We start from the raw sequence: 26,768 nt of genomic DNA, 5'->3' as shown, positions 1-26,768 counted from the left end.
ACTAAATTATATTTCATCAACCTTACAAAAATATAATTGCTAATTTTAAAGGTGAAGATGATGTCCCGTTGTTTTAATTTGAATTTCTTTGATTATCAAGTTGAAAGTCTCTCATATGATTATTAGTTATTTGTATATTCTCTTTTGTGAATTATCATTTGACTACTGGGAAATTAAGGTCTCTAATTTCAATTTTGTAAGTCTTTAGAAAGCGTAGATATTAACCTTGCGTCTGGCAAAAAGTTTTTTGCAAATTTACTTTTCCATTTGTTGATTATCTTTTAAATATGCTTATAATACCTTTGAAATACAGACTGACTAAATATTTTGCAATCAAATCTGTTGAGTTTTACCTTGATGACTTCTTCCATTATTTTAAAACTGTAATCATTCTGGAATTTGTTTTCGAATATATGGGAAGATAAAAATTTATTTAAAAAAAAAATAATTGACTTAATAGTTATGGTATTATTTGTTAAATAATCTTCCCCTTCCTTGTCACTTTACTATGATACTTGATTTAAAATACTTTAATTCATTTGATGTATTCTTTTTTTTTTTTAAGTTAACTACTTTACTTCATGGGCCTATTTCTTCATTCAGTGTCATCCATTTACCATGCTTAAATTTATGATAGTTTTATGGCATATTTTAATGTCATTTATAGTTTCAACTGAGTCCTCAGGCTCCATTATATCAACCTTGCTTTAAAAATGTTATTTTAGAAAGAAACATCAACACAACTAAAAGGAAACCTACCAAATGGGAGAAGATACTTGCAGATGACATATCAGAGAAAAGCTTAATATCCAAAATCTATAAAGAACTTATCAAACTCAATACCCAAAAAACAAATAATCTAGTTGAGAAATGGGCTGAAGACATGAATAGACACTTTTCCAAAGAAGACATCCAGATGGTTAACAGACACATGAAAAGATGCTCAACATCACTCATCATCAGGGAAATACAAATCAAAACCACAATGAGATAACACCTCACACCTGTCAGAATGGCTGACATTAACAACACAAGAAACAACAGGTGTTGGCGAGGATGAAGAGAAAAGGGAACCTTCTTGCGTTGTTGGTGGGAATGCAAACTGGTGCAGTCACTGTGGAGAATAGTGTGGAAGCTAGGTATTTACCCAAAGGATACAAAACTACAGATTTGAAGGGGTACAAGCACCCTGATGTTTATAATACCATTATCATCAATAGCAAAACTATGGAGAGAGCCCAAATGTCCATTGACTGATGAGTGGATAAAGAAGATGTGGTACACACACACACACACACACACACACTGGAATATTACTGAGCCATCAAAAAGAATGAAATCTTTCCATTTGCAATAATGTAGACGGAACTAGAGTGTATTATGCTAAGAAAAATAAATCAGTCAGAGAAAGACAAACACCATATGATTTCACTTAAATGTGGAATTTAAGGAACAAACCAGATGAACATATGCGGGGGTGGGGGGGAGAAAGAGGGAAACAAAACATAAGAGACTTTTAGAGAACAAACTGAAGATTGATGGGGGGGGGAAGAGCTAGATGAGTGATGCATATTGAGGAGAGCACCTGTTAAGATGAGCACTGGGTTTGTATGTAAGTGATGAATCACCGAATTCTACTATGGAAACCAATATTGCACTTTATGTTAACTAACTAGAATTTAAATAAAAATTTGAAAAGAAAAAATATATAAAAAATAAATAAAAATAAAAGTATTTTATCTATTCAGCTGGTTTAACCTCTTACTACTTCATATAAGCATGAAAGTTTGGGGGGGTGTCTAATATTTTATTGAGATTAGTTTAAAAGTATAAGTGAACTTCTGAAGATTTGTGATAATTACAACATTGTTCTTCTGCTCAAGAAGCAGAAGTATGACTTCTGGTATGACTTTCCATTTATTGAAGTTTCCTTGTTTGGCTCTTGTTATGTATGTCTACATACATACATAACATTAATATTATGTTATGTTATGTGTTATGTTATGTTATGTTAACACCCCCTCACTGTTACCTTGTTAAGTAGTTTAAAGTTAAGGTATTGCAATTTAAAAATCATCTTGGGAATTGATTATTACATCTTTAAATTAGTTATTGCCATAAAATATGAAAATTATTAATTTTTCTTATATTTACCTTAAATAGTGCTGAAATTGGGATGTGATTCTCTGATAGCTTCTCCCACCCCAATTGTTGGTGATCGCTCCTGGAAATTTTTTAAAGCCTCAATGCACTGTTGATCGTTTAGCAAATGCTTTGCAAGACTTCTGCAGTGACTAAGAATTCAGTAGCCTGCCTCCATTTTTTCTTCTGGGATAGACCCACTGGTTAGATCTGAAACTGATCTCATGCTAGCTCTCTTTTATGCTAGCTCTCTTTTTGTGGCTGAGATTCAATTCCACTCTCATCTCTCAGCTGCAGAACAAACTTATTAATGTGGACAAGTCACTGATTAATCTTTCTGAGGACCTATTCATTGGGTTTGAGAGGAGGGACCTGTCCCTCCCAAACTTCCACCTCGTGGGATGGTGGCACTCACAGCAGAGACTGAAACAGACAAATGCAATCCTCCCCACCTCACCAATCTGTTGTTTTCCTGATCTTTTAATACTCTCAAGGGACCTAGGCTGTGGGTGGGAGAGATCTGCAGAGTCATCTAACTTGGGCGATCTGTTTCACAACGTATTTTAGTATTTATATAACTTCTGCCACATTAGGATCTCAGTGGAAGTTTTTACTTCAACATTCTGCGATCCACATCTTCTTAGAGGTGGACATAGGTTCCAAGTTTCTCTGCCTCCAAACACTTTGTTCTTTGTCTTATATCGTATTATGTGGTTCTTTTTTGGTTTTTTACTTTTATTTCTTTTTAACTTTACAGAGAGAGAGTGCGTGAGCAGAGGAGAGAGACAGAGGGACACACAGAGAGAGGAATCTCCACTCAGTGCAGAGTCTGACATGGGGCTCAATCCCACAACCCTGGGGTCATGGCCTGAGCTGAAATCAAAAGTCAGATACTCAACTGACTGAGCCATCCATGCATCCCTATACTTCATGAGTTTAAAACTCTTTTCCATGTGGTAGAAATTTTCATAATTGTTTCTTTCTTGATACACTCATAGTGGTGATTGAAGTTATAGAAAGTGTGACACTTTGATGTATTTTCTGCTATAGATGGAATAGGTTGGAGTCCTGTCTCTATGCCTAACACTTATGTGAAAATACATCAAGCTCCATGATAGACTCTGGGAAAACTCAAAATGGAAGAAAAGACAATTATAGTACCATTCTTTGGGAGGGGGGTATTAATGATGTTTTTGCCAACTGAAAAAAAAAGAAACCATACATTATTTGGAGCTATGAAATCAATATATATAAAAGTAGGTCACACTCTGGAGGAGTGTTTTATGTCATATACATTAAAAAATATGTTCTTTTATTTATTTAAAGTTGAGGCCCATTTTTTTAATCTTAGAATATTTATCTGCTTTAGGATTAGAATTACAATTACAGAATATTTCCCTCAAGGCATTCTTCTTAGAAATTAAACTACATGAACGACATGATTTCATTTTCTCCTCATATTTGTATTTCACTGAAACTCAGTTGTCATTTCTCTCTCCCTCTTTGTAGAAATATCTGCAAAATCTCCCTTAGTCCATTTTTCTTCTCAACTGCATTGATTTTCACACTTGAGCCGTATTTTTCTTTTTTAATAAATTTCTCTCCACTGCTCTCACAGAGAGATCAATGGTTTCCTCCTTCAGAAATCAATGGTACAGCTGGTTGAAAAATTAGCTTTTTTTTTCATTGACAGGTGTCTTTGGCTTGACATAGAATCTTCTTTGGATGAAAATTTCCTTTAGAATCTGGGAGGGTAGAAATGAGGCTTAAGTAGAATAAGGCCTTGGACCTCTAGGAGCTAGTGACCTAACACAAGGTAGAGAGTGTAGCTGGATCTCTGAACCTTAGTGCATGAGAGAAGCAGCTCAGAGCCATTGTCCGTAGGCCAAGCTACTGATCTCCTTCCAGGGACTCAAGCTGAAGCAATCTCCACATCCCATAAACATGCAAATAATTTGTTTTATTTGGGAATCGTAAGCAAATTTTGGCCTTGATGAAATCAAGCCTTTTTTGAAGGAAAGATCAGGTACTTTGGTTCTGAGCAAGGAGCCTGAATTCAGATGCCTTGATTTGGACTCTTCTTTTATTGCCTAAATTTTTATTATTGATTTTCTGCTACTCTTTCCTGTGAATATTGATTCTTACTTCCCAAGAAAGGCCAGGTGCATGGAACATAGGGAAGGAGGGCCTGGGTTAAAGTCTCTGCAATTATTTTGCCCTTGGTGAGAGTTAATGTTCTGGAGACCCTGGACAGACTAAAGCTCATTAAAATTGAATTAGAAGAAAATTGCAATATCTAAAACAAAATAAACGACACAAATTTAAGTATAAAATTAGTAAGTGTTGACGTGTGTATACACCCATGAAATAATCACCACAATGGAGATTGCTAATATTTCCATTACTCTCAAAAGTTTCCTCATGCCCCTTGGTAATCTCCCCTCATCTTCCCCTCTTCCAAGTACTGCCCTCATCCCCCCAACCACAGATAGACTTTCTCTCACTATAGGTTAGTTTGCCTTTTCTGGATTTTTATATCAATGTAATCAAATAGTAAGGATTTCATCTTCTCTGGTGAATTTACCTCAGCATTATTATTTTGAGAATTTTTCATGTTGTTGGCTTTATCTATTGACAATTCAGTCCTTTATCTCTTTGTTTTATTCCATTCTGTGGATATGCTACAGTCTATCAATTTACCTGTTAATGGCAGTTCTTTGTTTTTTGTTTTTTTTTCAGTTTGGGGCTATTACAGATAAACCTTGTCCTGTTTTTTTTTAATTTTTTTAATTTTTTATTTTTAAAAATCAAAAATTAAAATTAAAATTAAAAATTAAAAATCAAAAATTAAAAAAATAATGTTTATTTATTTTTGAAGGACAAAGATACAGAGTGTGAGTGGGGGGTGGGCAGAGAGGGAGACACAGAATCTGAAGCAGGCTCCATGCTCTGAGCTGTCAGCACAGAACCCAATGAGGGACTCGAACCCACAAACCACGAGATCATGACCTGAGCCAAAGTCGGATGCTCAACCGACTGAGCCACCCAGGTGCCCCAAGATTTGATTTTTTTTAAAGTAAGATCCACCACACCCAATGTGTGATTCAAACCCACAAACCTCGAGATCAAGAGTCTCAGGCTCCACCAATGGAGATTCCCAGGCCTCCCAAAGCTTGTTGTGTTTGTTTTCTATTAAATATTACTATCTTGACAACTCCAATTTCATGTATTTTGTCTGTTTTTCGGTTGTTTTTCAAGCGTGTGAGAGGGAAGTGATGTGTGCTAAGTCCAGTCTCTTTTACTTTACTAGGCTAGAAGTGGAACTTCCACATAAGATTTTTAAAATCTATCATTGAACAGATGAAACACAATAGTCAGTCAAGTTAATTGTAGAAAAGCCCTCATAATTATGTACAGGAGCCCCAGAAGGATATGAGACTCCAAAAAGACAGCAAGCAATTGAGCCTTATATACCATCCTGAGCTAAGGAAAGAGAGAGGGGGTCACTGTGCTTCAAAAGGTAAGAAGGCAGATCACAGGAAGATGAGACAAGGAAATATTTGGTAAAGAAAATTTACCTTGCCACAAAGGGCTACTCCAAGGAACAAACCAAAGCACACCTGGTGGAAGGTCCAAAATATCACTATGAGTAGGGTAATAAAGTCACCAAAGTCACAACAACAGAGAGCAAGTAACAATCTTGAAAAAAACACCTCCTGAAGGGTCAGGCCCTGGACAGTGTATGACCATCCTTTAATATAGCAGGGCTCACAGGTTCAGAGCACACAACAAGCTTTTAAAGCACATAAGAGACAGAAAACTAGCCAAAATGATGAAATGGAACAATTCTCCTCAAAAGAAATTCCAGGAAGTAGCGGCAGCTAATGAATAGATCAAAACCGATTTAAGCAATATAACTGAACAAGAGTTTAGAATAATAGTCATAAAATTAATTGCTGGGTTTGAAAAAAAGCATAGAGAACAGCAGAGAATCTATTGCTACAGAAATCAAGGGACTAAAAAATGGACATGCTGAATTAAAAAATGCTACAAATGAGGTGAAAAATAAAATGGAGGATTGAAGAGCACGGATTGAAGAGGCAGAGGAGAGAATAGGTGGATTAAAAGATAGACTTATGGAAAAAGAGGAAGCTGAGAATAAGAGAGATAAAAATTCCAGGAGTTCAAGGGGAGAATTAGAGAACTAAGTGATGCAATCAAACGGAACATTATCCATATCATAGGAATTCCAGAAGAAGAAGAAGAGAGAGAAAGGAGCTGAAGGTGTACTTGAACAAATCATAGCTGAGAACTTCCCTAATCTGGGGAAGGAAACAGGCATTGAAATCCAAGAGGCACAGAGAACTCCCTTGAGATGTAACTTGAATCGATCTTCTGTATGACATATCATAGTGAAACTGGCAAAATAGAAGGATAAAGAGAGAATTCTCAAAGCAGCTAGGAATAAACAGTCTATAACTTACAAAGGTAGACACATAAGGGTAGTAACAGACCTATATACTGAAACTTGGCATGCCAGAAAGGAATGGCAGGAAATCTTCAATGTGATGAACAGAAAAAATATGCAGCCAAGAATCCTTTACCCAACTAGTCTGTCATTCAAAATAGAAGGAGAGATAAAGGTTTTCCCAAACAAACAAAAACTAAAGGAATTCATCACCACTAAACCAGCCCTATAAAAGATCTTAAGGGGGACTCTGTGAGTGAAATGTTGCAAGAACCACAAAGTACCAGAGACACCACTACAAGCATGAAACCTACAGATATCACAATGCTCTAAACCCATATCTTTCAGTAATAACATTGAATGTAAATGGACTAAATGCTCCAGTCAAAATACATAGGGTATAAGAATGGATAAAAAAACAAGACCCATCTATTTGCTATCTACAAGATACTCATTTTAGACCTGAGGACACCTTCACATTGAAAGTGAGGGAATGGAGAACTATCTATCATGCTACTGGAAGTCAAAACAAAGTTGTAGTAGCCATACTTCTATCAGACAAACTAGACTTTAAATTTTTTTTTTTCAACGTTTTTTTTTTATTTTTTTATTTTTGGGACAGAGAGAGACAGAGCATGAATGGGGGAGGGGCAGAGAGCGAGGGAGACACAGAATCAGAAACAGGCTCCAGGCTCCGAGCCATCAGCCCAGAGCCTGACGCGGGGCTCGAACTCCCGGATCGCGAGATCGTGACCTGGCTGAAGTCGGACGCTTAACCGACTGCGCCACCCAGGCGCCCCAGACAAACTAGACTTTAAATTAAAGGCTGTAACAAGAGATGAAGAAGGGCATTATATAATAATTACAGGGTCTATTCATCAGGAAGACCCAACAATTATAAATGTCTATGCACCAAATTCGGCGGCCCCCAAATATATAAAACAATTACGCACAAACAGAAGGAAGCTTATTGATATGAATGTAGTAATTGCAGGGGACTTTAATGCTCCACTTACAACAATGGATAGATCATATAGATAGAGAATCAATAAAGAAACAAGGGTCTGAATGAAATATTGGATCAGATGGACTTGACAGATATATTTAGAATTCTGCATCCCAAAGCAACAGAATATACTTTCTTCTCCAGTGCACATGGAACATTCTCTAAGACAGATCATATACTGGGTCACAAAACAGTTCTTAATAAGTATAAAAGAATTGAGATCATACCACGCACACTTTCAGACCACAATGCTATGAAGCTTGAAATCAACCACAGGAAAAAGTCTGGAAAACCTCCAAAAGCATGGAAGTTAAAGAACATTCTACTAAAGAATGAATGGGTAAACCAGGCAATTAGAGAAGAAATTTTAAAAAATATATATGGAAACAAATGAAAATGAAAATGCAACAATCCAAACACTTTGGGATGCAGTGAAGGCAGTCCTGAGAGGAAAATACATTGCAATCCAGGCCTATCTCAAGAAACAAGAAAAATCCCAAATACAAAATTTAACAGCACACCTAAAGGAACTGGAAGCAGAACAGCAAAGACACCCAAAGCCCAGCAGAAGAAGAGAAATAATAAAGATCAGAGCAGGAGTAAACAATATAGAATCTAAAAAAAACAGTACAGGGGCGCCTGGGTGGCTCAGTCAGTTAAGCATCTGACTTTGGCTCAGGTCATGATCTCGTGGTTCATGAGTTCAAGCCCCGCATCAGGCTCTGTGCTGATGGCTCAGAGCCTGGAGCCTGTTTCAGATTCTGTGTCTCCCTCTCTCTCTGCCCCTCCCCCTTTCATGCTCTGTCTCTCTCTGTCTCAAAAATAAATAAAACGTTAAAAAATTTTTTTAAAAAAATAAAAATAAAAAAATAAAAAAACAGTAGAGCCAGTCAATGAAACCAAGAATTGTTTTTTTGAAAAAATAAACAAAATTGATAAACCTCTAGCCAGGCTTCTCAAAAAAGAAAAGGGAGAGGACCCAAATAGATAAAATCATGAATGAAAATGGAATTATTACAGCCAATCCCTCAGAAATACAAACTTATCAGGGAATACTATGAAAAATTATATGCCAACAAACTGGACAACCTGGAAGAAATGGACAAATTCCTAAACACCCACACACTTCTAAAACTCAAATGGGAAGAAATAAAACATTTGAACAGACTCATACTAGTAAAGAAGTTGAATAAGTTATCAAAAATATCCCAACAAATAAGAGTCCAGGACCAGATGGCTTCCCTGGGGAATTCTACCAGACATTTAAAGCAGAGATAATACCTATCTTTCTCAAGTTGTTCCAAAAAATAGAAAGGGAAGGATAACTTCCAGACTCATTCTATGAAGCCAGTATTACTTTGATTCCCAAACCAGACAAAGACTCCACTAAAAAGGAGAACTACAGGCCAATATCCCTGATGAATATGGATGCAAAAATTCTCAACAAGATACCAGCAAATTGAATTCAACAGCATATAAAAAGAATTATTCACCATGATCAAGTGGGATTCATTCCTGGGCTGCAGGGCTGGTTCAATATTCTCAAATCAATCAACGTGATATATCACATTAATAAAAGAAAAGATAAGAACCGTATGATCTTGTCAGTAGATGCAGAAAAAGCATTTGACAAAATACAGCATCCTTTCTTAATAAAAACCCTCGAGAAAGTCGGGATAGAAGGAACATACTTAGGGGCGCCTGGGTGGCGCAGTCGGTTAAGCGTCCGACTTCAGCCAGGTCACAATCTCGCGGTCCGTGAGTTCGAGCCCCGCATCAGGCTCTGGGCTGATGGCTCGGAGCCTGGAGCCTATTTCCGATTCTGTGTCTCCCTCTCTCTCTGCCCCTCCCCCGTTCATGCTCTGTCTCTCTCTGTCCCAAAAATAAAATAAAAAACGTTGAAAAAAAAATTTAAAAAAAAAAAAAGAAGGAACATACTTAAACATCATAAAAGCCATTTATGAAAATTCCACAGACAATATCATCCTCAATGGGGAAAAACTGAGAGCTTTTCCCCTGAGATCAGGAACACAACAGGGATGTCCACTCTCACCGCTGTTGTTTAACATAGTGTTGGAAGTTCTAGCATCAGCAATCAGACAGCAAAATGAAATCAAAGGTACAAAAATTGGCAAAGATGAAATCAAGCTTTCACTTTTTGCAGAGGACATGATATTCTACATGGAAAATCCGACAGACTCCACCAAAAGTCTGCTAGAACTGATACATGAACTCAGCAGGATACAAAATCAATTACATAAATCAGTTGCATTCTTATACACTAATAATGAAGCAACAGAAAGAGAAATAAAGAATGTGTTCCCATTCATAATTGCACAAAGAATCATAAAAAACCTAGGAATAAACCTAACCAAAGTTGTAAAAGATCTGTATGCTGAAAACTATACAAAGCTTATAAAGGAAATTGAAGAAGATACAAAGAAATGGAAAAACATTCCATGCTCATGGATTGGAAGAATAAATATTGTTAATACTACCCAAAGCAATCTATACATTCAAAGCAATCCCAATCAAAATTGCACCAGCATTCTTCTCAAAACTAGAACAAGAAATCCTAAAATTTGTATGGAATCACAAAACACCCTGAATAGCCAAATTGAAGAAAACCAAAGCAGGAGGCATCACAATCCCAGACTTTAGCCTTTACTACAAATCTGTAATCATCAAGACAGTATTGTATTGGCACAAAACCAGACACATAGACCAATGGAATAGAATAGAGACTCCAGAATTGGACCCACAAATGTATGGCCAACTAATCTTTGACAAAGCAGGAAAGAATATCCAACGGAAAAAAGAGAGTCTCTTTAACAAATGGTGCTGGGAGAACTGGACAGCAACATGCAGAAGGATGAAACTAGACCACTTTCTTACACCATTCACAAAAATAAACTCAAAATGCATGAAGGACCTGAATATGAGACAGGAAACCATCAAAACCCTAGAGGAGAAAGCAGGAAAAAACCTCTTTGACCTCAGCCACAGCAATTTCTTACTCAACACATCTCCAAACGCAAAGGAATTAAAAGCAAAATGAACTATTGGGACCTCATCAAGATAAAGCTTCTGCACTTCAAAGGAAACAATCAACAAAACTGAAAGACAACCAACTGAATGGGAAAAGACATTTGCAAACGACATATCAGACAAAGGGCTATTATCCAAAATCTATAAAGAACTCACCAAACTCCACACCTGAAAAACAAATAATCCAGTGAAGATATGGGCAGAAGACATGAATAGACACTTTCCTAAAGAGGACATCCAGATGGCCAACAGGCACATGAAAAGTTGCTCAGTGTCACGCCTCTTCAGGGAAATACAAATCAAAACCACACTGAGATACCACCTCACACCGGTCAGAGTGGCTAAAATGAACAAATCAGGAGACTATAGATGCTGGAGAGGATGTGGAGAAACGGGAACCCTCTTGCACTGTTGATGGGAATGCAAACTGGTGCAGCTGCTCTGGAAAACAGTGTGGAGGTTCCTCAAAAAATTAAAAATAGATCTACCCTATGACCCAGCAATAGCACTGCTAGGAATTTACCCAAGGGATACAGGAATGCTGAGGCATAGGGGCACTTGTACCCCAATGTTTATAGCAGCACTGTCAACAGTAGTCAAATTATGGAAAGAGCTTAAATGTCCATCAACTGATGAATGGATTAAAAAAGTTGTGGTTTATATATACAATGGAATACTACTTGGCAATGAGAAAGAATGAAATCTGGCCATTTGTAGCAACGTAGATGGAACTGGAGAGTACTATGATAAGTGAAATAAGTCAGGCAGAGAAAGACAGATATCATATGTTTTCACTCCTATGTGGATCCTGAGAAACTTAACAGAAGACCATGGGGGAGGGGAAGGGGGAAAAAAGTTACAGAGAGGGAAGGAGCCAAACCATAAGAGACTCTTAAATACTGAGAACAAACTGAGGATTGATTGGGGGTGGGGGAGAGGGGGAAGTGGGTGATGGGCATTAAGGAGGGCACCTGTTGGGATGAGCAATGGGTGTTGTATGGAAACTTTTGACAATAAATTATATTTAACATAAAAAATAAAAAAAATAAATAAAAATCTATCATTGAATACATTTTTTATTGTGCAGTAAGTACTGTTCAAAGTTCCTGTTATTAAATTTCAATGATTTATAAGTAATGTGACTGAAACAATGTATTTATCAGGTTATTGTATTTTCCTCTGGATGCACAAGAAGGTCACAGTTCCCAAAGTCCTTTGTATGCAGGTGACATGACGTGACAAGTTTTATCAGTGAATTGAACAGAAGAAATGAAAGCCATTTTCAGCTCTGGCTTGAAATTATCTTTAACGGTCCACACCTTTGTCACTTACACACACAGACACACAGACACACACACACACACACACACACACATCCATGCAGCTGAAAGCAGAGGGCTCTGACACTATTGAGACTCCTGACAGAAAGAGCCCGTGTTCAAGTCACTGCTTGAGAAAAAAAAATGCTCACATCATTGAGCCTAGAAGACAAAGGAAATGAGAGTTGATGCTAGAAATACAGGAATATGAGAGACATAGATGTTGAATCAACAGGTACAGATTAAATCATCCAGAGCGAGCGTACATAGGAGAGCAGATTGGAGAAAGGAAGGAAGGAGAAGGATATGGGAAACCCTGCAATCTCTCGTATCTTACATATCATGCTTCCTGCTTGACTTAGAACCCCAGCAACATGGAACATCTACGTATTTCCTCCACATCCTACGTAGGGTTTCTTGCCTATTATTCCCTGGTTCATGCTGCCCCTTGCCTACAATGCATCTTTCCTTCCTCTCTTGGCTCATCTTAACATCATTTTTTATTCTTTCTGCAGGAAGTCTTCCATAAAAGCCTTTCTCCAGTTAAGTGAGCCATTTCTCCCTGAGGTTCCAAAACAATCTGTTCTCTGTGCACACCTGTGTCTCTTCCTCGTAGCTGCAGCTGCCCCTCAGAAGCTGTGGGATCTATGGTATCAGCAGAGAAAACTGAAGAAGATGGGGCTAGTGTTGGGGAAACTGAATATCCACATGCAGAAGAATGAAATTGGACCCTTATCGCACATATTTACAAAACAACTCAAAGTAGATAATAGACAACTGTAGTACCTGAAAGAGTAAAATTACTAGAAAAAAACAACAGAACAAAACAGAGGGAAAATGCTTCTTGCCATTGGTTTGGGCAATGATGCTTTGGGATATGACACTGAAAACACAAACGTAAAAGCAAAAATAGGCAAGTGGGATTGCATCAAACTGCAAAAGCTTCAGCAGAGGGGAAAAAACCAATCAGCAGAATGAAAAGGTCACTTACAGCATAGGAGAAAATATTAGCAAAGTATATATATGATAGGGGTCAATATCCAAAATATATAAGGAACTCAAACAGCACAATAGCAAAACCCAAAAACCAAAAACCAAATTACCCTATGTAAAAAATGAGCAAAAGACCTGAATAGATAATTCTTCAAAGAAGACCTACAAAAGACCAACAGATATATGAAAAAAGTGTTTAACATCACTGATCATAAGGGAAGTGCAAATCAAAATGATGAGATATTACCTCACACTTGTTAGAATGACTATTATCAAAAAGACAAAAAATAGCAAGTGTTGGAGAAGATGTGGAGAAAAAGGAACTCTTGTACACTGTTGGTGAGAACGTAAATTGGTACAGCTATTGTGGAAAACATTTGGAGATTCCTCCAAAAATTGAAAATAGAACTACCATACCATCCAGAGATCCTGCTTCTGATTATTTACACAAAAGAAATGAAATCAGAATCTCAAAGAGATCTCTTCATTGCCATATTCTTTGTAGCATTACTCACAATAACCGATTGTTGAAAACCACCCAAATGTCTGTCAATGAATGAATGGATAAGGAAGTTGTAGTATATACACAAAAGGAAATACTCTTCATCCCTAAAGGGAAGGAAATCGTGACATTTTTGGCAATAGAGGTGAACCTGGAGGACATTATACTAAGTGAAATAAACCAGACACAGAAAGCAAGTACTGCATAACCTCATCTATGTGGGATCTGAAACAGACAAATGCACAGAAGCAAAGAGTAAAATGGTAGCTTCCAGGAGTTAAGGGTGGAGTATATGGGGAGATGTTCCTCAAAGGATTTCATCAAAGGATTTCATGGTGGCCAAAATTGTAGTTACAGAAGATAAATACATTTGGAGATCTAATGTACAGCATAGTGACTGTAATTAATAATCATGTATTGTATGCTTGATATATTTGCAAAGAGACTAGATCTTAAGTATTCCCACCACACACACAGACACACAAAGAGATAATGATGTGAAGTGATGGACATGTTAATTAACTGAATTGTTGGGATCATTTCACAATGCATACGTATATCAAAACATCAGTTTGTGCACATTAAATATATAGAATTTTGTTTTTGAACCATGACTCCATAAAACAAAAAAAAATGTATATATATATAGTGAATTCCTGCATACCCTTTATCCAACTTCCCCTAATGCTAGCCTCTTATATAACCTTAAGACAATAATAAAAACCAAGAAATTAACATTGGTGCAGTACTGCTATGATTATTATATATTTTTTAAATAATAAAATTGAGGACTTCTTTATATAATAGGTCATTTGGATAGTCTTTTGTGAAAACTTCTCAGTTCATTAGCCAATTTTTCTAGTAGGTTGCTGCCTTTTTCTTCTGTTGAAATTTGTAGTTTTCTTATAAGTTTTATCCCATGAAAATTTTTGTCAAAATACTTATGCATTAATTCACTTAAAATAACAATAGACCTATACATGTTAACACAACCAATATATTTAATAAAAAATGCCTATAGTTTCAAAAACAAAAACCAATGTTAAGAGTGACATTGTACAGGAGCACCTGGGTGGTTCAGTCGGCTAAGCATCTGACTCTTGGTTTTGGTTCAGGTCATGATCTTATGGTTCATGACATCAAGTCCCTTGTTGGGGTGTGTGCTGCCAGTGCAGAGTCTGCTTGGGATTCTCTCTCTCCCTCTCTCTCTTCCCCTCCTCTGCTTGCATGTGTGCACACACATGTGCACGTTCTCACTCTCTCAAAATAAATAAATAAACTTAAAAAACAGTGATATTGTACACATCTCCAGTGTCTTTAATGCCTGGATTAATGGAAGATAATTGAATTCACATACCTGCTTCTTGGTTCTATTTGTTACGGTATGCTTTCTTATTTGTCTTGTATTCAGCAGTGGTGATACACCAAAGTAGATTCAGCCATTATTGATTGATGGGCGCTAATTTTGTTTCCAACTTTGTAGGGCTTTGTTGTGATTTGCTTTGTTTTTGCCGTTATGTGTGTGCTTCGGTAAATATTCTTGTACCTTTTAAAAAGGAGGAGGAGAAGGAGGAGGAGAGGAAAACAAAGGCTGGTTGCCTTCCAATATTTAAAAGCACATTATTGGCTTCACCATGCTACTTCACATCATTAAGACATATCCCACAATAACTGAAGCCCAGCTCAAATAATACACTTTCAGACAGTTTTATATATGTTAAATATTTCCCAGTTCTATCATCTCTATAACAAGCCACTTTCCCAAATAATAAATTGGGGACAATGGAGGAGAAAGAGAAAGCAAACACAATCACCTCAATTATAGAGACTCTCATCCCAGGGCCTGTCATCTCATGATCTTATTTTCTTCTTCTTGCCTCTGGGCACCATATAACTTAGACTACCTACCTATTATCATGGGGAACTTTTCAAGTTCCCTAGGCATTTTGTAACAAAGATATTGCCTTAGTATTCCACATTGGGTGAGCCCTGATAGTATTGAAATCCTAAGAATCCATTCTATCTAACCGTATACTAATCATAAAATGGAGCCTAAGGAATAAAAATAGTAGTGTGGGATAAAAGGATGCCACAAAAGTACTGTCTGGGAATAAAAAGGAAGAGGAATATGGATCTCTACCATGAGCCATAAGTTCCTAATATATACACCCACATCCATTCAGCATGGTATTATAATCATTTATTCATGGTCTGCCTTTCCCACTAGACTGTGACTTCCTTTAGGTCAGGAAGCACTTATTATCATTTCTTGTGTCCCTAGCATCTAGCACAGAGTGAGATCCAATATAAATGTTTTTGGTTTAGTGTGATTGTTTGGAAACAAATAAATAAATTGTGCTCGTTCATTCGTTGAACACATATTTAGTGAGCCCAGACATATGTTTTAAAAGCTTAGGATACATGAAAAGAACAGATTTCCATCCTGTGGAGCTTACATCAGGGAGGAGATAGATAATAATTAATAAATATAAACATGAATAAGTTATATAACACAGTAAAAGTGTTTATTGTGGAAAAAAAGAAAAAGTAGAGCCATGTTAACGGGATTGACAATGGGCAGGATCTGTAGCAGATTGCACTGTTGAAAAGGGAATTCAAGGTAGGGCTTTTTATATAGCTGAGATTTAACCACAAATTGGAAGAAGAGAGGAGCAAGGAGGCTGGTGTTCTCGGTGGGAGAGAGCCAGGAGGAGAAGAGCTGGAAAGGTGAAAGTGTGGGTCAAGTAATGGCTCCTTGGCAACTGGGGTGGGTTTTGAACCAAAGTATAAAGAGAAGAGTTGACAGGAGTGATATTCTACATTTTAAAAGGATCTAACTTACATTGTAAAAATCTGTATTCTGTGAAGCAGAGAGAGAGAGGGAAGAAGCAGGGATTGCCATGAGAAGGCTCTTGAAGTCATTCAGGTGAGTGGTAAAGAGCTCAGACAAGGTGGTGGCAATAGACATGGAGAGAAATGTTTAAATGTTACATGGGTGTGATGGTAGAGCCAGAAAGTTTCCCCGACAAAGATTCTTGACCAAACTTTAGTCAGGCCTTTGCATCTTCCTAGGCCCATCTGTGCACTTCCTTGTAAAATCCAGTTGTAACATGAACCCTGCCAGATCACCCTTGATATCTGATCAGGATTCCTCACTCTTCACCCTTGGTATCTGGTCAAACTGACCAGCTTTCAGCAGAAATCCTCTTAGGTTGATGCAGCCAGAATTCTTCCTAGATTTCATGTCTTTTCTTGGTAAATTTTCCATCCACTGATTCCCCTGCTTCCTGGCCATAAATCCCCACTTGTCCCTGTTGTATTGGAAACAGAGGCCACGGGATGCCTGGGTGGTTCAGTTGGTTAAGTGTCTGACTTCAGCTCAGGTCATGATCTCAAGGTTATTGAGTTTGAGACCTGTGTCTGGCTCTGTGCTGACAGATTTTGGATTCCCTCTCTCTCTCTCTCTCTCTTAACCCCCTCTGATCTTATTCTCAAAAATAGTAAACATAAAAAGTAAAGGAAAGAAATGGAGCTCAGTTCTACACTGAGGTGTCTTCTCCCTTACTGCAATTATCCTGAATAAAATTTTCCTTCGCCATTTTAACCTCTGTCTGCCTCTGGCTTTCTCTGACATTCCCTTTGGGTTGGATCTGGGGTATGAGAGGAGGAAAGGTCCAAGGTTTCTGGATCAAGCAAAAGGAGAGGTGGGGTAGTCACAGAGGGAAACACAGAAGCTTCAGGTGAAACAGGTAAAACGTTAAGACAGCTAAAACACATAACATTTTTTTTTTTGGTGGATTTTATGCACTTCTCAGCTCTTTGCTTTTCCAATTGCTACCCAGCAGACTGCTCCGTCTGTCACTGTTATTTATCAGTTGTCCAAACAAAATGTGTTTCTAGAGTTGAGGCTTTTTAAATATGTCTAGGAGGGCTGTAATCAGCCTACCCTGGCTGTAATTAGAAATGTCATATGGAGAATCACATCCTGCTACATTTTAAGGTATGTCTTAACTGGCCACCACCATTAACTGTACATGAAAATAGTTATAAACATTAAGATTAATGAATGGTTATTGCTAATCGACAAGACACCATGGTACACACTTATGGAAGATATCAGCAACCACATACAATTACAACAATTTTTTGCAACATGACAACGTAGGGAATCCTTGGGGTAGCATAATTATTACCTCGTTTTCCCCCTGACATAGTGATTTTAGGACGACGTAGATGATATTACTACTAAGTAGCACAAATCCTGTGATACACTATCAACCAGCTACCAAATATATGATATCTGGATTCTCTAAGAGTTTATTCATTTTATTACTTAATGCCATTTCATGAATGTGCCAAATAGGAAGGAAATAAACTGCCTGTCTCTAACAAACTCAGAGAATATAAAGGAAGGGGGTGGGGGGAAAGCCATCTAATCATTTTATCAGTTTCTGAAATCTAGAGTATCCAGGTAGACTATCCAATAAATCACTGGAATAAAATGAGATGCAGCTAGGATGAGGCTTTTTAAATTTGTTGCTTGTAAATTTGAGCCGTCGGCTGAAGACTGGAGTGGGAGGTCGCCACTGGAAAGTGACCTGAAGTAACAGGGATTTACTTGTCATGAAAGAAAAAAAAAAGAGTATGTATCCAATGAATAGAATAAATCAAAGCCTCTTTAAAAACCGCCTGTTATGACCCTCTTGTTTTACGGTAGAGGAAAGGAAGATGTGAAGAAAGAGTCATTCAGCTAGTAGGGCGAAAACTGAGGTCACCTGAAGCTAACCTCAAACTGGTATTGCCTTGTGGCATTAAGGACTAAATAACCACGACGTAGCTGGAGCAGACGGGTCCAGAAGAACATGAAGAACAGTCAATTTGGGAAGAACTTAGAGTGTGGGTTGTATTATGTTAAGCCCTGGGGCACAAATAAGCCAGCAGCGGGTGTGCAAAGCAGTCTCTCCTTTCAAAAAGTGCATCCCCGGGAAAGACAGAGGGTGACTTAGCTAAATCTCATTATAAATCTGATAATGGCAGGTGAACTGGCAGAGAAACCAATATTTCTAATAGGAGAGTCGTATCAGGGAACACTTTTATCAGGACGGTTCTGGCTGTCCAGGACTGCTCATGTCTTAGGATTCATTTATTTCTGGATCGTGGCTCTTCGGAAAGTGACACAAAAATTAGTTACTGAGCATAAAATGAAATGTCTCATGACCAAAATAGCTCTCTTCTGTATCAAAAAAAAAAAAAAAAAATCTAGCTAGGGACTTAGAGACTTACTTAAAGAATTCATGTGTTAATCTGGGCAGACTGTATCCAATACAACAAGAAAGGACCTGGGACCTCTGTGCTACCTGTGTCTCAGGATTACTAATGTGCTTGATTTTTTTTTTTTTTTTTTTTTTTAAGTAGGCTTCATGCCCAGTACACAGCCCACCTCAGGGCTTGAACTCACAACACTGAGATCAAGACCTAAACTGAGATCAAGAGTTGGACGCTTAACTAACTGAGCCACCCAGGCACCCCGGCTTAAATTTTTACTACAGCCTATTAGTAGTTCTCTACCTCGTGGGAGTCTGATTTGACAACTCAGTCTCTTCCATTATCTCAAACACTCCCTGTAATTTTATTAGCAATGTGGAGGAAACACATACCCACAAAGAAGAGAAAGTAGAAAACAAAAAGGAAACAGGCCAAGAAACCAAAAACAAAGATAAATGGTACAAGAGCTGAGGTCCTGAATTCTTTTGATCTCTCTGTGAAATTAAAAAGTTCTTGGGGCGCCTGGGTGGCTCGGTCAGTTAAGCATCCGACTTCGGCTCAGGTCATGATCTCGCGGTCCGTGAGTTCGAGCCCTGCATCGGGCTCTGTGCTGACCGCTCAAAGCCTGGAGCCTGTTTCGGGTTCTGTGTCTCCCTCTCTCTCTGCCCCTCCCCTGTTCATGCTCTGTCTCTCTGTCTCAAAAATAAATAAATGTTAAAAAAAAATTAAAAAAAAAAGTTCTCAGTGTTTGTGGCATTGCGTAATGAGTAAGGAGCTTGAGAGCATAGGAAAAGATGTCAACTACCAACAAACATGATTGTTCAACGCTCAATTTACTAATGACAAAACCTGTTCAGTGATATTCTTCTAAATATTAGGAGACGATTCGGGACTTGTGATTTTAATAAACAAATAGCTCTAAATATTTAAGCATTATAAACTCTTTAGATCAAATTTACCAAAGTATTTAATTATAATCACATTCAATTTTTTATTAAAAGGACATCAAATACACATTAGTAGAATTTTATTTACCAGAATTGTATTAAACACAATTAAATTATAAGTGTCTAGATGATAAGTCTAATATCTTTTTTCATGCTTTTTTTCTTATTTTTACTCTTATTTTCATATCTTATGATATGATATATGATATGATATATGATATGATATAAGTTACCTTTCTAAACTTCTTTTGATACCCCTTGACTAGCTTAAGTTATAGGATCCAAGTTACCAACTTCTGATTCCAAGGGCATAAGTCATGGAAATGTCTCTTGATTTTAAGCCACATGGTTCCTTTTCTAGCTGCACTTCATTTGTTACCTCACCATTACTCTTTGTTTAAATTAAATTTTATATTTTGAGATAACCGTATATTAGCATGGATTTGTAAAAAGTCATACAGAGAAATACCATGTATCTATTACCAGTTTCTCCCAAGGTAACATCCTTAAAAAACTATAAGACAAAACTATAAGATGTTGACAGATGGAGAACATTTCTGGAACACGAGAATCTCTCCTGTTGCCCTTTTAGAACCACTTCCATTTCTGTCCTGCCAACACATTTTACTTAAACCTTGACAAACACTAACCTATGTTGCATTCCTATAATGTAATCATTTCAAATATATAAATAGGATCATATTGTATAGGATGAATGGCTTTTTTCATTCATAATGATGTCCTTGAGATGCATTCAAATTATTGAATTTAATAGCTTAATACTCCAATCCTTTCCACTGCTGATTAGAAATACATAGTATGGATTTATTAATTTGTTTAATCCTTTGTTGAAAAATATCGAGGTTTCCCATTTTCTGCTGTAATGAATACAGCTGCTATGAATATTTGCTTTTTTTTTTTTTTTTTTTTTTGCAATTTGAAATTTGCAATTTTTGTGTGAATAGAAGTCTTCATTTCTCTGGGGCAAGTGTTTTGGAGTGAAATTGTTAGGTTGCATGCTCGTTAGTGTTAAGATTTTTAGTACGTCCTGCCAAAGCGAGCACCAGTTCATGTTAAGATTTTTAAGAAACTGCCAAACTGTTTTCCAGAGGGGCTGTACCATTTTGTGTGCCTACCAGCAGTTTATGAGTGATAGAGTTTCTCTGTATCCTCACAAATACTTTATGTTGTCACTTCTTAAAATTCTTTAGTCAGTTTGATAGGTTTATAGTGGTATCCCATCACGCTTTTAATTTTGATGGCCACATGGCTAATTTACTCTCCCACCTATTCTCTTCGATGAAATGTTTTATCATGTCCTCTGCCAATTTTCAAATTGAATTGTTTGCTTGTTTTTACAGTTAAATTTTGAGAGTTCTTCATATATTCTAGGTGCTAGTGCTTTGTTAGGTATATGATTATGTGAATTTTTTTCTCTCAGTAGGTACCTTGTGTTTTCATCCTCTTAGTAGGGTTTTGCCAAACAAACATTTTTCCTTGTGATAAAGTGCAAATTATCAGTTTTTTCTTTTTATGAATTATGTTTTTGGTAATAGGTCCAAAACTTCTATGTATGCCTAGCTTGAGATCTGAGGTTCTTTGGTTCTAAAAATTTATAATTTTATGTCTTGCATTTAAATCTGAGATCCATATTGAGTTAACTTCTTTTTGTTAAGTTTATTGATTTATTTTGAGAGAGAGAGAGAGAGTCAGGGAGGGGCAGAGAGAGAGGGAGAGAGATTCCCAAGCAGTTAACTGTCAATACAGAGCACAACTCAGGGCTGGCACTTGTGAAGTGTGAGCCAAATCCAGAGTCAGATGCTTTACCGACTGAGCCACCCAGGTGCCCCAGAGTTAACTTCTTAATAAAGTGTGAGACTTAGGTTGAAATTCATTTTTTCTGCCTATATATGATCAAATGCCTGCCATGGTGTCATTTGTTTTTAAAGGACTACCTTCCTCCATTGAATTACTTTTGTAATTGGTCAAAGATCTGGTGGGTATATTGTGTGGTTCTGTTTCTGGGTTCTTGGTTCTTTTCCATTGATCTATGTATGTGTCTATCCATCTGTCAAGTTCCATAATAAATTTTAAAACCAGGTAGACTGATTTCTCCAACTTCATTTTTCATTCTCAAAACTGTTTTAGTTATTCTAGTTTCTTTGTCTTTCCATATAAATTCTACATCAACAAAATTTTTGTTGGGATTTTGATAGAAATCACATTAAATTATGTATTTATTAGGGGAGAATGGCATCCTAATTGTTCAATCCACGAACATCATATGTCTTCTGTGATCTTATTTGTATCTTCTTTGATTTCTTTCATCAGTGTTTTGTAACTTTCAGCATACTGTTTACTTTTATTTGATTTATCTCTAAGTGTTTCCTTTCTCTGAGCAATTGTAAACTCACTGCATTTTTAATACCAGTGGGTAATTGTTAACATGTAGAAATGCAATTGATTTTTTATGTTAATCTTGCAACATTTAACCTTGCTCAGCTCACTTATTAGTTCTGAGTTTATGTATAGATTTTTTGAGTTTTCTAAATAGACCATAATGTCATCTGTAAGTAGAAACAGTTTTATTTCTTTCCTTTCAAACTGAATGATTTTTAGGGCCTTTTCTTGCCTTAATGCACCGACTGAAACTTGCAGCCCCATGTTGAATAGCAGTGTGAAAGGACAACCTTGCCTTATTTCTAATCTTAGAGACTCTTATGAGTCTTACTTTTAAACATATTGGCTGTTGTATAAAATGTGTAGGAAATAAACTGATGTTACAGTTAGAAAACATGGATTAGAACATGACTCTTCTTTCCATGTATTTGGGTATAGAACTGTATCCTTCTAAGGGTTAGGTTGCTTATTTGTTAAATGGAGATAATTAAATAAATCTCATAAAGTTCTTATAAGGATTATATGAAACATGTACAGAATATTTTTTGTATGAAGGAATTTTTCCCCAATAGATATTACATTTCATAACTGCTTATCTTATTCACTTTTGTTTTATTTATGTTTAACATCAGCAATTACTACATATTTGGTTCTCAATATAATAGGACCGTTAACGGATTTTTCATTAAATACTGTTTCTTTTCTTCAACATATTTTTTTTCACATTAGTATCCACCATGGGGCCCACACATAGAAAAACAGTCCCAAATTTATGGCAACCACATGACACAATAACTAACCAATTAGCGTATTGTCTATTGAAATATATGCATTTTGTTCAATTTTAAAATATCTTTTCAAACATGATTGTTTTGATGATACATTGTTCTCAATCATGTATTCTTATTAGTTAATAAGCTTTTTTTAAATTTTAGAATACTCAAAGGCATATTTTTCTTGAATGTACAATGAGTATTATTCAGTACTATATGTTGAAGACAGAGTTTTTATAAATATTAAACTTATTTATTTAGGGTAACTTCTATAATACTAGAATAAATAATAGTTTTTCAGCATAATAACAAATGGCCCCCCATGCATATATGCATATCAACAGGGCAAAACTTATGTGGCTGTTCATAAATAAAATAAAAATAAATCCAAACTCATATTCATGCATATATTAATTGTAACTTTGTATTATTGAAAGTTTAACGATGCCCATGTTTTAAAAATGCAAATATGGTTGTCTTTTATTAGGAGTATCTTGTGCTCGCTTTGGCAGCACATATACTAAAATATTAGGGGTATCTATTCATTTTGAAAGGTATGTGGAGAAAATGAAAAGTGTTTTAATGATCTTCAAACTGCCCAGGACTGAAAACGTTAAACACTATGGCAAGCACAGGGTGTAGTGTTTACCTTGGAGAAAAGAGGACCCAGATGCGTGAAAAGCTTGTTTTCAAGACAGGTTTCTTTTGTAAAGGATATGAGCCAGGTTATTTTTATCTCTAGAAGATAGAACACAAGCAGATTGTTTTCAATTATGAATGGAAAGTTCTCTTAGATGTCTGGTTATAACTTCAAAAGAGAAACAGACCAAACAAAACAGATTCTAAATTCATTCCCCATCGAGATCATTAAACAGAGAAGGAAAAAAAAAAAAAAAGAAAAAAAGAAAAAAAAAGCTCCATTGTAAATCCCTTATCTGAAGATCTCGTTAAAAACAGAAAAGGGAGTACATTAGATCTTTCCAAATTTAGGATTTAAAAAATGCTAAGTGAAATATTCTAGATTAACTCTCCTTTATGTTTATATCATATATTTTTCTGATAATTTTTAAAGTCATATTAATATAATTACTACTCTTGATGTGTGTGTGCTTGTGCTTGAAAAACTATTATTAAGAAAATAAAAATGCAAGTCACAGACTGGAAGAAAGTATTTATAAATCATATATCTGATGAAGAATTTATATCTAAAATATATTTTAAAAACCCAATAATAATGAGACATAAAAACCAATTTAAAAATCAGCACAAGATTTGAATAGATATACATTCAAGGATATATGAATGGCTAATAATACAAAAATAATATTTATAGGATCCAGAATTCTGGTCCTAGGTTTGAGAAATTAAAATATATCTCCATAAAGAGTTTTGTACACAAATGTCCATGGTAGCAATATTCAAAAGATATCAAACACAGAAGCAATTCAAATATCCATTCAATGTTAATGAATAAACAAAATGCTATATGTATATATATATCCACAAAATGGGAAACTATTTGGCAATAAAAAAGACTGAATAACAGATGTAAGTCATAATGTAGATAAATCTCAAAATGATTATGCTATGTCAGAGTTTTTCAATCCTGGTAGCATGGAATTTGGAGGCTAGATAATTCTCTGTTGTGTGTGGGCTATCCTTTGCATCGTAAGATATTTAGTAGCATCCTTGACTTCTGTCTACTAGATCCCAGTAGAACCTACCCCAGTTGTCACATCTAGAAATATTTGTAAACATTGGAGAATATCCCCTAGATGCCAAATTACTCCTGGTTAAAAGGCACTGTGCTAGGTAAAGTTTCACATATATGTTTCTATTTATAGGGAACATTCAGATAAGGCAAATCCATAGGGACAGAAAATAGATGAGTAGTTTCCAGGGATAGGGGTGAGATAGGAGGTTGACTACAAAAGGGAACATATGCTCTTTTTGGGTGATGGAAATGTACAAAAACTTGGTTGTGGTGATGGTTGAATAATACTGAAACCTGGTAAAAGTCATTGAATTGTACACTCAAAACTACTGTATGCAAACGACCCATCAATAAAGATGTTAGAATGCTAAAAAGAAAACATACCTTTTAACTAATCTAAAGAATTTAAACACATGGATAAATGAAAAAAGAAAGGAGAAAATATAATTCTTAGAGATGAAAAGTGAAGTTTGTAAATTAAAATTCCACTGAAGGGCATTGAAAGTAGATGAGATTCTGCAGAAGAAAAGAAAACTTTTTTGAAAGTGTACAAAATAAAGCCTGAAGGGGGAGGAAATTGAATAAAATAAGCAGGGCTTCAGTGATTGGTGGGACATTATCAAGTAGTGTAATATATGTGCATGTCAACATAAAGTACAACAAACACACACACATTTACATTTTTGGAAAACAATTTTAAACAGAAAAATTTCAAAAACATAATATGATAATTACTGCAGAGAAGGAGTCAGCAAACTATGGCCCTTGGACCAAATACAATTCATGGTCTGTTTTTGTATAATTCTCAAGCTATGGATAGTTTTAATTTTTAAACATTTAAAAACAACAAAAACATGCAACAGAAACCTTATCTTGCCTACAAAGCCTAAAATATTCTCTACTCTCTAGACAATCCACAGAGAAAGTTTGAATCCTTTTCAATAGAGAAACTAAAAGGAGAAAACTATACTGCTCATCATAAATTATGTGATCCAAGTTTATTGTCTATCCAAGACAATAGAATGATGTCTTCCCCCAGAGTGTTAACACAATAATACTGACAACATAATATTCAATGTCCAGTGAAAATATATGTTCACAAAATGAAGACAAATATAGGCTTTTTAAAACAAAAATTGAATTTGTTTCTAACGTAACTACCCAACGAGAAATTAGAGAAAATCAAGAAGATCAAAAGCTGATCTTTGGGGAAAATCAACAAAATAAAGAAACCTCAGGTATCCTGATTGAGAAAAAGTAAGCAAACACCCAAATTATATTTATTAGACATTAGAAAGGGGATATCACTACTGATCATAAGATATTTAAAGGAAAATAAGAAAATATTGTGTATGACTCAAAGCTCATAAATGCAGTACTTAGATGAAATGGCCAAATCCTTGAGAGACACAAATAGCTCACTCAAGATATAGTTCTTTATCTATTAAAGAAATTTGATTGTAATTAAAAACTTCTCTATATGGAAATGTCAATTGGCATAGCTACTATGGAAAACAGTATGAAGGGTCTTCAAAAAATTAAAGAAAGAAATACCATAAGATCTAGCAATTCTACATCAGGGTATTTGCCAGAGAAAAACAAAAACACTAATTCAGAAAGATATCTGCACCCCCATGTTCATTGCAACATTATTTATAATAGCCAGGATATGAAAACAACATGTGTCCACCAATGGATGGATGAATAAAATGTGGTATATACATACAATGGAACATTATTCAGACATAATAAAGAATGGCATCTTGCCATTTGTGACATGGAAGGACCTTGTAGGCATTATACTTAGTTAAATAAGTGAGACAGAGAAAGATAAATGCCGTATTATCTCACTGTATGTGGAAACAAAGAACAAAAAAACTAAAACTAAAAACAAACTCATAAATACAAACAACAAATTGGTTGTTGAGAGAGGCAGGAAGTGAGGCATAGGTAAAATGGGTAAAGATAGATGATACAGACTTCAATTATGAAATACGTAAGTCTTATGCTGTAATGTACAGCATGGTGGCCATAGTTAATAATACTATATTGTACATTTTAAAGTTGTTAAGAGAGAAGATCTTAAAAGATATCACAAGAAAAAAATCTGTAAAAATGAGCCGTGATGGATGTTAACTAAATTTATTATGCTGATTATTTTATAACGTGTGCATATATTAAATCATTATGT

General features: G+C 35.9%; 1 long non-coding RNA gene across 2 annotated transcripts in view; it reads right to left on the bottom strand.

Moving 5' to 3' along the window:
• The window catches only part of LOC125173543 (uncharacterized), a 150,722-nt gene that overhangs the window by 39,511 nt on the left and 84,443 nt on the right, over positions 1–26,768 (bottom strand). The window contains exon 4 of one of the 2 annotated variants that reach the window (XR_007155072.1): positions 14,836–15,024. The exons of the other annotated variant lie outside the window; for it this stretch is intronic. This is a non-coding gene — a long non-coding RNA (uncharacterized LOC125173543). The remainder of the gene's footprint in view (positions 1–14,835; positions 15,025–26,768) is intronic. 2 annotated transcript variants of the gene reach the window in all.

Source organism: Prionailurus viverrinus, chromosome C1 (genome assembly GCF_022837055.1).
Source record: "Prionailurus viverrinus isolate Anna chromosome C1, UM_Priviv_1.0, whole genome shotgun sequence".
NCBI classification, from domain to species: Eukaryota; Metazoa; Chordata; class Mammalia; order Carnivora; family Felidae; genus Prionailurus; species Prionailurus viverrinus.
This window is presented reverse-complemented; position numbering and strand designations above follow the sequence as displayed.